This window comes from Grampus griseus, assembly GCF_964374135.1.
Source record: "Grampus griseus genome assembly, chromosome: 3".
In the NCBI taxonomy this organism is placed as follows: Eukaryota; Metazoa; Chordata; class Mammalia; order Artiodactyla; family Delphinidae; genus Grampus; species Grampus griseus.
In genome coordinates, this window is record NC_139019.1 from 56666381 (window position 1) to 56678611 (window position 12231).

Below are 12231 nucleotides of genomic sequence, written 5' to 3' on the forward strand. Positions count from 1 at the left end.
GTGTGCCCTGCACTGGTAGGAAGATTCTTAACCACTGCACCACCAGGGAAGCCCCCCCTTTTTCTTTTTTAATCTGGTAAGATTCCCCAGTCAATGTCTTTCATAACACTGACATTTTTGAATATGATAAACCCATTATTTTATATCATGTTCCACCATTTGGGTTCATCTTTTTTCTTCCTGTTAGATTCAGAAATATTCATTTTTGACAGAAATACTGTAATATTAGGAGACATATTATGCCAATTTGTACTGTTATGAGTGATGTCAACTTGGATCTCTTAAGGTGCTATCTACCACATTTCTCAGATGTAAAGTTACTAATTTCCCCTTTGCAATTAATAAGTATCTTGTGGACTGATATTTGAAATTATGCAAATCATGTTTCTCATTAAACTTCACCCACTAGTTTTAGCATTTATTGATTATTCTTGCCTAAGTCAATTATTACTATGTGGATTGCCAAAATGTGTTTTTCAACATCTTTTTAGTTGGCATTGTATTACAAGGAAGAGTTTCTCTTTCCCATTATTTATTCTTTTATATCAATGTGAATCAATGCATTTAAAAATTTTTTGATTTTATAATATGTGTCAAGTTAAAATTTGGTAATATTAAGCATAAGTTTTTCTTTTCTCCTCTCTTCTGCCACCTTCCTCCCCACCTCCCCTCCCCCACCCTTTAAAGCTGAGGGTTTAAAGCCTCAGCAAGAGTTTATTTGCTTCAGAGATGGGCTCAAAGAATTAGAGCAAACAAAAAACCCAATTGGATTTCCGAACAGATTTTAAAAAAATTTTTGCTATCGCCTGTACCTTTGATATCTTATACCCTAAGAAACAAATTTTAAAATTATCTTCACTAATTTGTACTGATTAACAGTAGAAAGGGAGTGGGGGGAAAGAAAATTGGTTACTATACACAATATACTAATAACAACGCAAGGAAGAGAACAAGGGTGGCTGCTCTAATTTTTTTTTTTTTTTTTTTCTGTACGCCGGCCTTTCACTGCTGTGGCCTCTCCCGTTTAGGAGCACAGGCTCCGGACGCTCAGGCTCAGCGGCCATGGCTCACGGGCCCAGCCGCTCCGCGGCATGTGGGATCTTCCCGGACCGGGGCACAAACCCGTGTCCCCTGCATTGGCAGGCGGACTGTCAACCACTGCGCCACCAGGGAAGCCCGCTCTATTTTTTTTTTCTTCAACTTGTTAGGGCGCTAGTTGATATGTATAACATCTTTCCTCCTCTGCTCATTCCATGTTCCCTTACTGTCAGCCAGGCAGTACCTCAGCATGTGGAGTACTTAAGCTAATAAAGTGGACTAAGCCTTCTCTCCTGAAGCTCTACTCAGCAGTCAGTCAGTATAGCCGACTGTATTGGTGCCCACGCAGATCCTCTTTTCAAAGCCAATCAGCCCTCCCCGAGCTGACGAAAGGTAGGCTGAGAACAGCCCACAGCTACATTCTTCTCTGGAGCCTTGCCCTTGGCCGATGCCGATGGTCAATGCCTCATCCAGCAATTGCTGAGACGGATGCCCCAACAGAGCAGAAGCCATGGGAGCAGCCACACACACCATCACTCCCAGCGACCCACCTGGGAATCTGTGCTTCCCGCTGCCCACAGTCTTAGGCTCTGTGGATCTAGAGATCGTGTTTCGCAGAGGGGAGATGCTTCCATAGGGTCCACAGGAAGAATCTCACTAAACTTAAAGGAAGGAAGCAAGAAGCCATAGTCCTGGCATTCAGACAATCCACTGGGGCTTCTTTAACTACTCTCAAGTATGTTTACTCCAATGTAGAGTCTTCGAAGGGAACTCCAGGTGGGTTCATGGATCCATTGGGCCTACTGCTTGATCTTTCCATTTTTGAGAGAGGTAAGTTAAAATCTCTCCCTATGATTGTGGATTTTCCTATTTCGCTTTGTAGCTCTGTCAATATTTGCTTTATATACTTTAAAGATAGGTTGTTAGGTACATATAAAGTATAGGTCATGATCATATCTCAGGGAATTAAATTTTTATCATTGCAATAAATTATTAAGTCAATTAAAATAAATATATTCAAAAAATAAATAAATAAATATATTCATTACACTAGCTTTCTTTTTGTTTGTATTGTCTGGAGTATTTTCCATCTTTTGTTTTGTTTTTCCTTATCTTTATGTATGTCACTTAAAAATAGCAGTTAGAAAGCATAATTGGATTTGCTTTTAAAATCCAGTCTGACAATTTTTGTCTTTAAACCCAAAGAGTTATGTACAGATTCATCTCTACTTTCTATCTTTCCCCGCAGTGTTCTCTTTCTTTTCTCTTTTTTCTCTCTCCTTGACCTTTTTTTTTCAAATTGATTGAACATTTTTCTTCTTTCTTTAATCCCTTTTTCTCTATTAATTTGAAAGTTATATCCTTTATTATTGTTTAAAAATTTTTCTTTATTATTTTGGCTGCGTCGGGTCTTAGTTGCGGCACGTGGGATCTTGGTTGTGGCATGTGGCATCTTCCTTTGTGGCATGCGGGCTTCTCTCTAATTCTGGCGTGTGGACTCCAGAGCGCGTGGGCTCTGTAGTTTGTAGCACGTGGGCTCTCTAGTTGAGATGTGAGAGCTCAGTAGTTGTGGCATGCAGGCTTAGTTGCCTTGCGGCATGTGGAATCTTAGTTCCCTGACCAGGGATCAAACCCAGGTCCCCTGCATTTGAAGGCGGATTCTTTACCACTGGACCACCAGCGAAGTCCCAGTTACATCCTTTAATTTTAGTATTTTATGTGGTGACTTCAGCTATTTTACATGCATACCTAACATGTCACTCACAGATTTTTTTTTTTTTTTTTTTTGGATGCGTTGCGTCTTTGCTACTGCGTGCAGGCTTTCTCTATTTGCGGTGAGTGGGGGCTACTCTTCGTTGCGGTGCACAAACTTCTCATTGTGGTGGCTTCTCTTGTTGTGGAGCAAAGGCACTAGGCGCGCAGGCTTCAGTAGTTGTGGCTCACGGGCTCTAGAGCACAGGCTCAGTAGTTGTGGCACACAGGCTTAGTTGCTCCGTGGCATGTGGGATCTTCCCAGACCAGGTCTCGAACCCATGTCCCCCGTCTTGGCAGGTGGATTCTTAACCACTACGCCACCAGGGAAGCCCCACTCAATGATATTTAATCAGTTTGTTCGGAACAATCCCTAGACTCTAGAATGTTTTAACTCTGATCACCACCCTCTCCCACTTATGTCCCATTATTGAATAGTGTTTTAGCTTTTTTTCTCCATAAAATACACATTATATTTATTTTATATATTTGACTTTTGTTTAGATTTGTCCATATATCATATTATCCTTATATTATCTTTCCTTATCATTTTAGTTTGTATCTCGAATTTTCTGTCTAAAGTCATTTTTTTTTTTTTTTTTTTTTTTTTGCGGTACGTGGGCCTCTCACTGTTGTGCACTCTCCCGTTGCGGAGCACAGGCTCCGGACGCGCAGGCTCAGCGGCCATGGCTCACGGGCCCAGCCGCTCCGCGGCATGTGGGATCTTCCCGGACCGGGGCACGAACCCGTGTCCCCTGCATCGGCAGGCGGACTCTCAACCACTGCGCCACCAGGGAAGCCCTAAAGTCATTCTTTACATAAGTACAGACTTTAGAATTTCCTTTAGGAAGGGTCTGTTGTAGTAAAATCTAGTTTTACTTGTCCAAAAAAAAAAAAAATATATCCTAATTTTGCTTCCTTTCTTGAAAGTTATTTTGGCTGGGTAGATAATTTCAGGTTGACATTTATTTTCACTCAGCACATTGAAGATACTATCCCTATCTCTTGAGCTTTATATTGTTGCTATTGAGAATTCAGTGTTTAGTCTAGCTGCTTTTTTTGTTTGTGTGTGTATTAAAAAATTTTTTTGTCTTTGGTGCATATTTCACCACGATGAATCTGAGTGTGGAAATATTTTAAATTTATCTTACTTGGGATACAATGGACTTGCTAGGTCTGAAGGCTTATGTCATTAATAATTTTTTTTTTTTTTTTTTTTTTTTTTTTTTTTTTTTGCTGTACGAGGGCCTCTCACTGTTGTGGCCTCTCCCGTTGAGGAGCACAGGCTCGGGACACGCAGGCTCAGCGGCCATGGCTCACAGGCCCAGCCACTCCGCGGCATGTGGGATCTTCCCGGACCGGGGCACGAACCTGCGTCCCCTGCATCAGCAGGCGGACTCTCAACCACTGCGCCACCAGGGAAGCCCCATTAATAATTTTTATCCATTCTCTTTTAAAATAGTGAATCATCTCTTTTCCTTTTTCTTTTCTTTCATTCTTGTGTGTGTGTGTGTGTGTGTGTGTGTGTGTGTGAATCTTTTCTTATCTACTTATCTAATCTCTTATCTACTTCTGTAACTACCATTAAACAGTTTGTTAGAATTCACTCTGTTATCTTTTATCCTTTAGCTATTTTTATCTCTTCCTCACTGTCCTCAGAGACTCTTTTCTTTCTTACTATCCCCCAACTCACTAATTCTGTCTTTAGTTCTGACTAATCTGCCATTTATTTCTCCATTGAGTTTTAAGTTTTAATTGTTTTATTAAAGTAAACTAAAAGTTCTAGTTGATTCTTTTTCATATCTCATCATTTTATAGTCTCTAATTCTTTGCTCGTTACTTTCTTTTTTTTTCTTTAAATATATTCAACTTAGTTATTCATACTCTGTGTCTGATAATTTCAATATCTGAATTTGTTGTGTGTCTGATTCTGGTATCTCTTTCACTTATGGTGCCTGGTTTCCTTGTGTTTTGTGATTTTTAAATTAACTCTCAGATTCCTTGGAATTTTTTAAAATTTTTATTGGAGTATAGTTGATTTACAATGTTGTGTTAGTTTCAGGTGTACAGCAAAGTGAATCAGCTATACATATACATATATACACTCTTTTAGATTCTTTTCCCATATACACCATTACAGAGCATTGAGTAGAGTTCCCTGTGCTATACAGCAGGTCCTCATCAGTTATTCATCTTATATATAGTAGTGTATACTTGTCAGTCCCAATCTCCCAATTTATCCCTCCTCCCCCTGCTTATCCCCTGGTAACCATAAGTTTGTTTTCTACATTGGTGACTCTACTTCTGTTTTGTAAATAAGTTCATTTGTATCCTTTTTTAAGATACCACATACAAGCAATATTATATGATATTTGTCTTTCTGTGTCTGACTTACTTCATTCAGTATGACGATCTCTAGGTCCATCCATGTTGCTGCAAATGGCATTATTTTGTTCCTTGTTATGGCTGACTAATATTCCATTTTATATATGTATCACATCTTCTTTATCCATTCCTCTGTTGATGGACATTTAAGTTGCTTCCATGTCCTGGTTATTTTAAATAGTGTTGCAATGAACATTGGGGTGCATGTATATTTTTGGATTATGGTTTCCTCCAGGTATATGCCCAGGGTTGGGATTGCTGGATCATATGGTAGTTCTATTTTTAGCTTTTTAAGGAACCTCCATACTGTTCTCCATAGTGGTTGTACCAATTTACATTCCCACCAACAGTGTAGGAGGGTTCCCTTTTTTCCACACCCTATCCAGCATTTATTCTTTTTGGAATTTTATTTGTGGAAATTCTTGAGGCATAGGTTGAAATTATTGTCCCCAGGAGAGGGTTTTTGTTTGCGTCTGTTACTTATTTGACATGTAAGTAACCCAGGGCCACTGAAATAAGTTCTCTGCTTCAGGTGTTTGTTTGTTTGTTTATTTTTTAAGGTAGCGTGGCTACAAATTCATGTAAGTGCCAGCTTGTGGTTATGAATTTTTAGCAGAGATTTGCCCTCTTCATCCACCGTGTAGGTCAAAATTCACAAGGTTCCTTGCTATCCCATTCTTTCCAGCAGGTTTATTTCTTGCTCACCTTTGCCTTGATAATATTGCCTTTGGGGTCCCAAATTATGATAAAGGTGATGTTTTAAATCAATAACAAAATGATGGAAAATGTAATATGCAGTTGTGTGATGACTTGTAAAAATTGTTAGATCCCTGTATCATGCCTTAAACTAAAATGTATTCTAAAGAGATTAGAGATTTAAAAGTAAAAAATGAAGTCAGGGGAAGATTATAACTATACTCTTTATGTTCTCCTTCTCCTGAAACAACTCAACAATTTGGCAGAAGTTGTGGAAGAAATCTGATCACCACCAGAGCCTTTGGTATAAGCACCACCTGTGAGACTGAAGCTTTGGATTTTATGGAGACAAGCAGGTATTATCCAGGAATGTATCTATCACTCCATAACAAATCAATCACTCCAAAACGTAGTGGCTTAAAACAACAACAATACTTTATTTTGCACGTGAATCTGCAGTTAGGGCAGGGCTTAGAAGGGAAGCACATCTCTGCTGGGCATTTCATTGGCTGGGGTGGCTTCTTGGGATCTGAAGGATCCACTTTCAAGATGTGTCATTCAAATGACTGGTGAGTTGGTTCTAACTGTTGACTGGAAGCCAGCTGGGAATGTGTTCTTTGGGCCTCATTCCTGGCTATCTGGACCTCTCCCATGAGCCATGGCCTTCTTCACAGAATGGTGGTTGGGTTTCAAGATCAAGTGTCCCAAGAGAATCAGACGTCGTACAGCTTTTTATGACCTCACCACAAAAGTCACATAACATTATTTTCACTGTAGTCGCAATCTTGCCCAGATTCAGGTGAAGGAAACAGATACCACCTCTCATTGGGAAGAGTGTCAAAGTTATAAGAACATGTGGGATGGGAGATATTCTTTTGCCCGTGTTTGTAACATGCATTCAATCACAAGGAAGTAAGTTTGCTGTAAACCTGATTCTTTAATGTGACCTGGTACATAGTCTACTGAACCCACAGATGACCCTGCCCACTTGGGAATGACCTGGGAACTGCTGCTACCTGATTGTTTTACAGTGCTTTGGGAGTTTTTCATTAGAAAGGAAGCCAACTGCATACCTAGCTACACACCTACCGGGAAGCTGCCACCTCTGCTGACTTATCACAGCTATCATAAGACTTCTTGGATTTAAATCCTGCCTCAACCCCTTACTGACTGTGTGAACTTTCTGTGTCTCAGTTTCTTCATCTGTAAACTGAGGATAATAATAATACATATTTTAGAAGATTGTCATGAAGATTAAAGGAGCTAACTTATGTAAAGGCTCAGAAAGGTACCTGCCACATAGTTAACCTACAGAGGATTCTGGGACTCTGCTCTGTGCCCACCTGCCCATGTTTCCAGGGTGAAGTAAAAGTTGCTCCTGGCCAGAGGGGGACTTCCAAGTGTTGAGGTCTAAGTGTCATCAACCAAAGAGTCACATGGAAGAGATCTAGGGCCGAGCACCTTCACCTACTTTCTGAATAAATCTTGGCAACCCTGTCACTTGACCTGGATCCTTCTGCTTCTGGCCACTTGAGAAAGACACCTTTCACCCCAGGCCGCTCGCTGTTCTCCACCTCAGAGACAGGGCACCTGCTGGGCTGCTCCTCTCCGGCCAGTATGAATGGCCTCCATGAACAGAGCAGCGTGCTCCCCAGTTGGAGCCCGGGTGGAAAGGCAGACAACCTCAATCAGATAGCCAAGTTTCTGCAGGGATCTCTGAGAGCCAGTGGCCCTGGTTAGTCAAACCATCACTGGGGACAGTGAGCTTGTAGGAAAACTACTGGTCGTAGGAGGAGGATCAACCGCTGAGATATAAGAGGAATGACTTCTGGGACTTCCCTGGTGGCACAGTGGTTAAGAATCCGCCTGCCAATGCAGGGTACATGGGTTTGAGCCCTGGCCCATGAAGATCCCGCATGCCGCAGAGCAACTAAGTGTGTGTGCCACACCTACTGAGCCTGCGCTCTAGAGCCCGCGAGCCACAACTACTGAGCCCACGTGCCACAACTACTGAAGCCCACGCGCCTAGAGCCTGTGCTCTGCAACGAGAAGCCACCGCAATGAGAAGCCCGCGCACCGCAACAAAGAGTAGCCCCCCGCTCGTCACGACTAGAGAAAGCCCGCGTGCAGCAACGAAGACCCAATGCAGCCATAAATAAATAATTAAATAAATTTCTTTTTTTTAAAAAAAAGAGTAAGTGACTTCTGATGAAAACAAGTGAAGCCATGAACTAGAAGGACTTCTGCTTTGCCTTTCCTTCTCCAATTCTCACTGAAATGGCAAAGAAATAGAAAAATAAATTCAAAGAAGGACAGCAAAACCAAAAAGTGTGCTTCCAGCAGATCAATATAGCAAGAAATTTTCAAAAAGAATAAAAGAAATGAGATTGATTGACAGAAAAATCTAGCAGAGCAGAAGAAACTAAAACACTTACAGGTAACAGCGTACTCGAGCAGTTAACAAAAGAGAAAAACAGTTGAGCCAGACCCATAAAACTCTACCAACTCGCCAACTCCTGGAGTTGTTGCCACAGCAGCTGGCTCTGTGGTATGGACTCAGATAAGAGTCACGGGTACAGTTTTCTGAAGTAGTTATTTATCACTCCCTCCACCCCAGAGCTGGTTGTTAAACATTTACCAACATACCACTGCTCCAGAGTAAGCTAAGATTAGAGGGAAAGGACAATGCCTGGAGGGTCAGGGAACCCATGCTAAGAAGAGAAGTTTACCTGCATAGGAACCCTGTCCTTCCACAATCCCATGAGGCAGATTCCTATAATTAAAACATGCATTCACTGCCAGGTAAACAAGAGTTCTCACTTGAAGTGAGGAAATGCATTCCAACTATGAATAAAGTTTAGTCTAGACTTGCACCTACAAGTAGGAGTAGAAAACTAAGAACCAGTCAACCTCTTCGGGGGAATCAACAGCATGAAAGAGAGCACCAAATTCAACATACGGAACTAGCTCATGCTAAAAAATATAGAGTTAATAGAAACAGATTAAAAATAGTTAATATCCTCAGAGTTACCTGAAAGCATATTACCTTCAAAGAAGAGACAATTCCTATGAAACACAATCAGAAGTTATGGAAATTTAAAACTATAATTGCTAAACCCAAAAGTTGGTCTGAATATGCCATTGAGTTAGAAAACTGAGTTGAAAGATTCTTTGAAAATGGTATTCAAGAAAGAAAGAAAGAAAGAAAGAAAGAAAGAAAGAAAGAAAGAAAGAAAGAAAGAAAGAAAGAAAGAAAGAAAGGAAGGAAGGAAGGAAGGAAGGAAGGAAGGAAGGAAGGAAGGAAGGGAAAGAAAGAAAAGAAGGAAGGAAGGAAGGAAGGGGAGAAGGAAGGAAGGAGGGAGAGAAGGAAGGAAGGAAGTAGGGAAGGAAGGAAGGAGAAAGAAAAGTAGTATTAAGAATCATAGAGGATAAATATAACTAAAACTGTAGGTATAGGACTGTGAGAATAAAAGGGAGGAAATTATCAAAGAAATAAGGAAAGAACATTTCTCAGAACTAAAGAGGGACTTGGACTGAAAGGGCCTACTAAATGCCAGGCAGAGTTAATACAAAATTATCTTCTAAAGGTATCCAGGTATTAATATGACAAAAGTTGGGGTTTTGCTGCCTCTTCTTTTAGAAACCACCAATAAGTAACAGAGGGTGAGAAACAGTAATGCCAACTCCATATCTAATGAAATGGGAAGGCATCTGAAGCTAGAATAGGAAGAAGGATTGCCAAAAGTGGCAAGGGTTGAACAGAGACACAGAGAAGAATGGAGCCCAGAGCTGCAAATCTGAGAAAAAGACAGCAGAACCCATGACTCTAAAGTAAAGTGCATAGGACTTCCCTGGTGGTGCAGTGGTTAAGAATTCAGCTGCCAAAGCAGGGGACATGGGTTTGAGCCCTGTTCCAGGAAGATCCCACATGCCGCGGAGCAACTAAGCCCGTGCACCACAACTGCTGAGCCCGCGCACCTAGAGCCCGTGCTCCACAGCAAGAGAAGCCACCGCAATGAGAAGCCTGTGCACCACAATGAAGAGTAGCCCCCGCTTGCCACAACTAGAGAAAACCTGCGCACAGCAACGAAGACCCAACTCAGCCAAATATAAATAATAAATAAATAAATAAATTTATGAAAAAAATAATAAAGTGCATAGCTTAAGATAAAAATCAATAACCCCCCCCCCAAAAAAAATCAATAATCCCTCTGCTGCAACAATGAAATGAAGTTCTGGTGGTGGGAACTTCTCTGGACTCAGTTTAGTACCGAGAAAAAATTGAGGAAGTGGATTTGAGCAAGAAATATCACAGACTAATCATGTTTTTCAGGAAGCAGTCTATTGTTGAGGGAGGAGAGTGAGGGAGAAAGATGCATTGTGACATCCCTTTGGTGCTGACCTCAAGTAGGCTGCAGAAAGGAAAAACCTAAAGGGACTGACTCACACACATAACCCTGTGTTATGAGGACAGTTTCTACTGATCTTGAATGCAATCCTGGACTCTCTCCCACAAAACTCCAGTAAATAAGTAGTCTGGGGGGAACTTAACTTATATAAAGTTGAATAAGCAAATATAAAAAAAAACAACTACTGTAGGAACTATAAAAAGAGATAAGAAAGAATGAGGGGGGAAAAACAAGGCAAGACAAATGGCAGATGAAGAATTCTCACCATGGAGCAGGAAAAAATTGAGACCAAACAAATTGCCATGAATTAAGTTTTAAAAAGTTATCTCTATAAAATTCATGAGTATAAAACAAGAACACAGGGCTTCCCTGGTGGCGCGGTGGTTGGGAGTCCGCCTGCCGATGCAGGGGCCATGGGTTCGTGCCCCAGTCCGGGAGGATCCCACATGCCGCGGAGCGGCTGGGCCCGTGGACCATGGCTGCTGGGCCTGAGTGTCCGGAGCCTGTGCTCTGCGACGGGAGGGGCCGCAGCGGCGAGAGGCCCACATACCGCAAAAAAAAAAACAAAAAAACAAAAAAACAAGGGCACAAAGCAGAAATATGTGAGTTCAGGGAAGATAAGATAAAAACATGAAGACACATTTTTCTTCACGTTGATGAAACATGAGACAGCAGGGCCCAGGGAGAAGTGAAAAGAAGGGACTTTCCTGGTGGTGCAATGGTTAAGAATCCGCCTTCCAATGCAGGGGACCTGGGTTGGATTCCTGGTCGGGGAACTAAGTTTCCATGTGCCACAGGGCAACTAAGCCCGTGCGCTCTAGAGCCAGCGCACCACAGCTAGAGGGCCCACACGCTGCAACAAAAGATCCCGTGTGCCACAACTAAGACCTGACGCAGCCAAATAAATAAATATTAAAAAAAAAAGAAGTGAAAAGAAAATAAAAATTTCAGATGTTGCTACAAGGATATATTGTACATCACAGGGTATATAGTTCTCCCCTTTTTTCAAAGAGCTGGGCATATGGCTCAGCCATAAGTGTGGGGAAGAGCTGTCCTGTGATCTGGAATACCTGTAGTAGACTGTTACCCTAGGAAGAAATAAACTTCTATATTGTTCGAACCATTTCATTTGGGATCTATCATAATAGTTTAGCCTATCCTAACAGGGTGACAGAAAAAAATGGATGTGTTGCATCTATAACAAGATACATTGTAATAAATTTATTTGACTTCAAAGAAAAATAAACTTTTGAAGAGACAGGTTAAAAAAATGATGTAAAAAAGGGAAAAACAATTTAGGCTAGCTTCAGACTTCTCCACAGGATATTTACTGCTAGGAGACAGTAGAAAAATCCTATAAAATCAAGGAAATAAAGTGTGATTGACAGACACTAGTCAAATAGTCATTGAAGCAAAAAAGGCAACAGGAAAACATTTTATTTTTGTCTTGTTTCAAGTATACATATACTAGTATCTTTGGTGGTGACATTTGTGTTTTTTCCTCCCAAGCATCCAATACATTTCAGTATCTTTGTCTGCTGCTTTATCTCTCACCTCTGGTCCCATTTTTAAACATCTGGGTAAAATGATTCTGATTCTTTTCTTCCCTTTTAGTGTTTAAGTTTCTTTATCTATTTTTAAATAGTACCTTCACATGGAACAAAATTCAAAAAGTGCAGGAGTCAGTCTCTTTTTTATTCACGTTACCTAGTTCCCATCTTCAAAAGCAACCATGAATGATTCTTGGCCTTTTGGCTAAGGTCATGTGCAAAGGCAATCATGGTTACCAGTTTCTTACATAGCCTTCCCAAGATAGGGTAAGTACACACAAAAAACACACATACAATTACTTAGATTATATATATATTATATGTATAAAATGTTTGCATATATAAGTGAAATGCATGTGTATATATAAATATGTTTGTACATATACACAAACACACACATA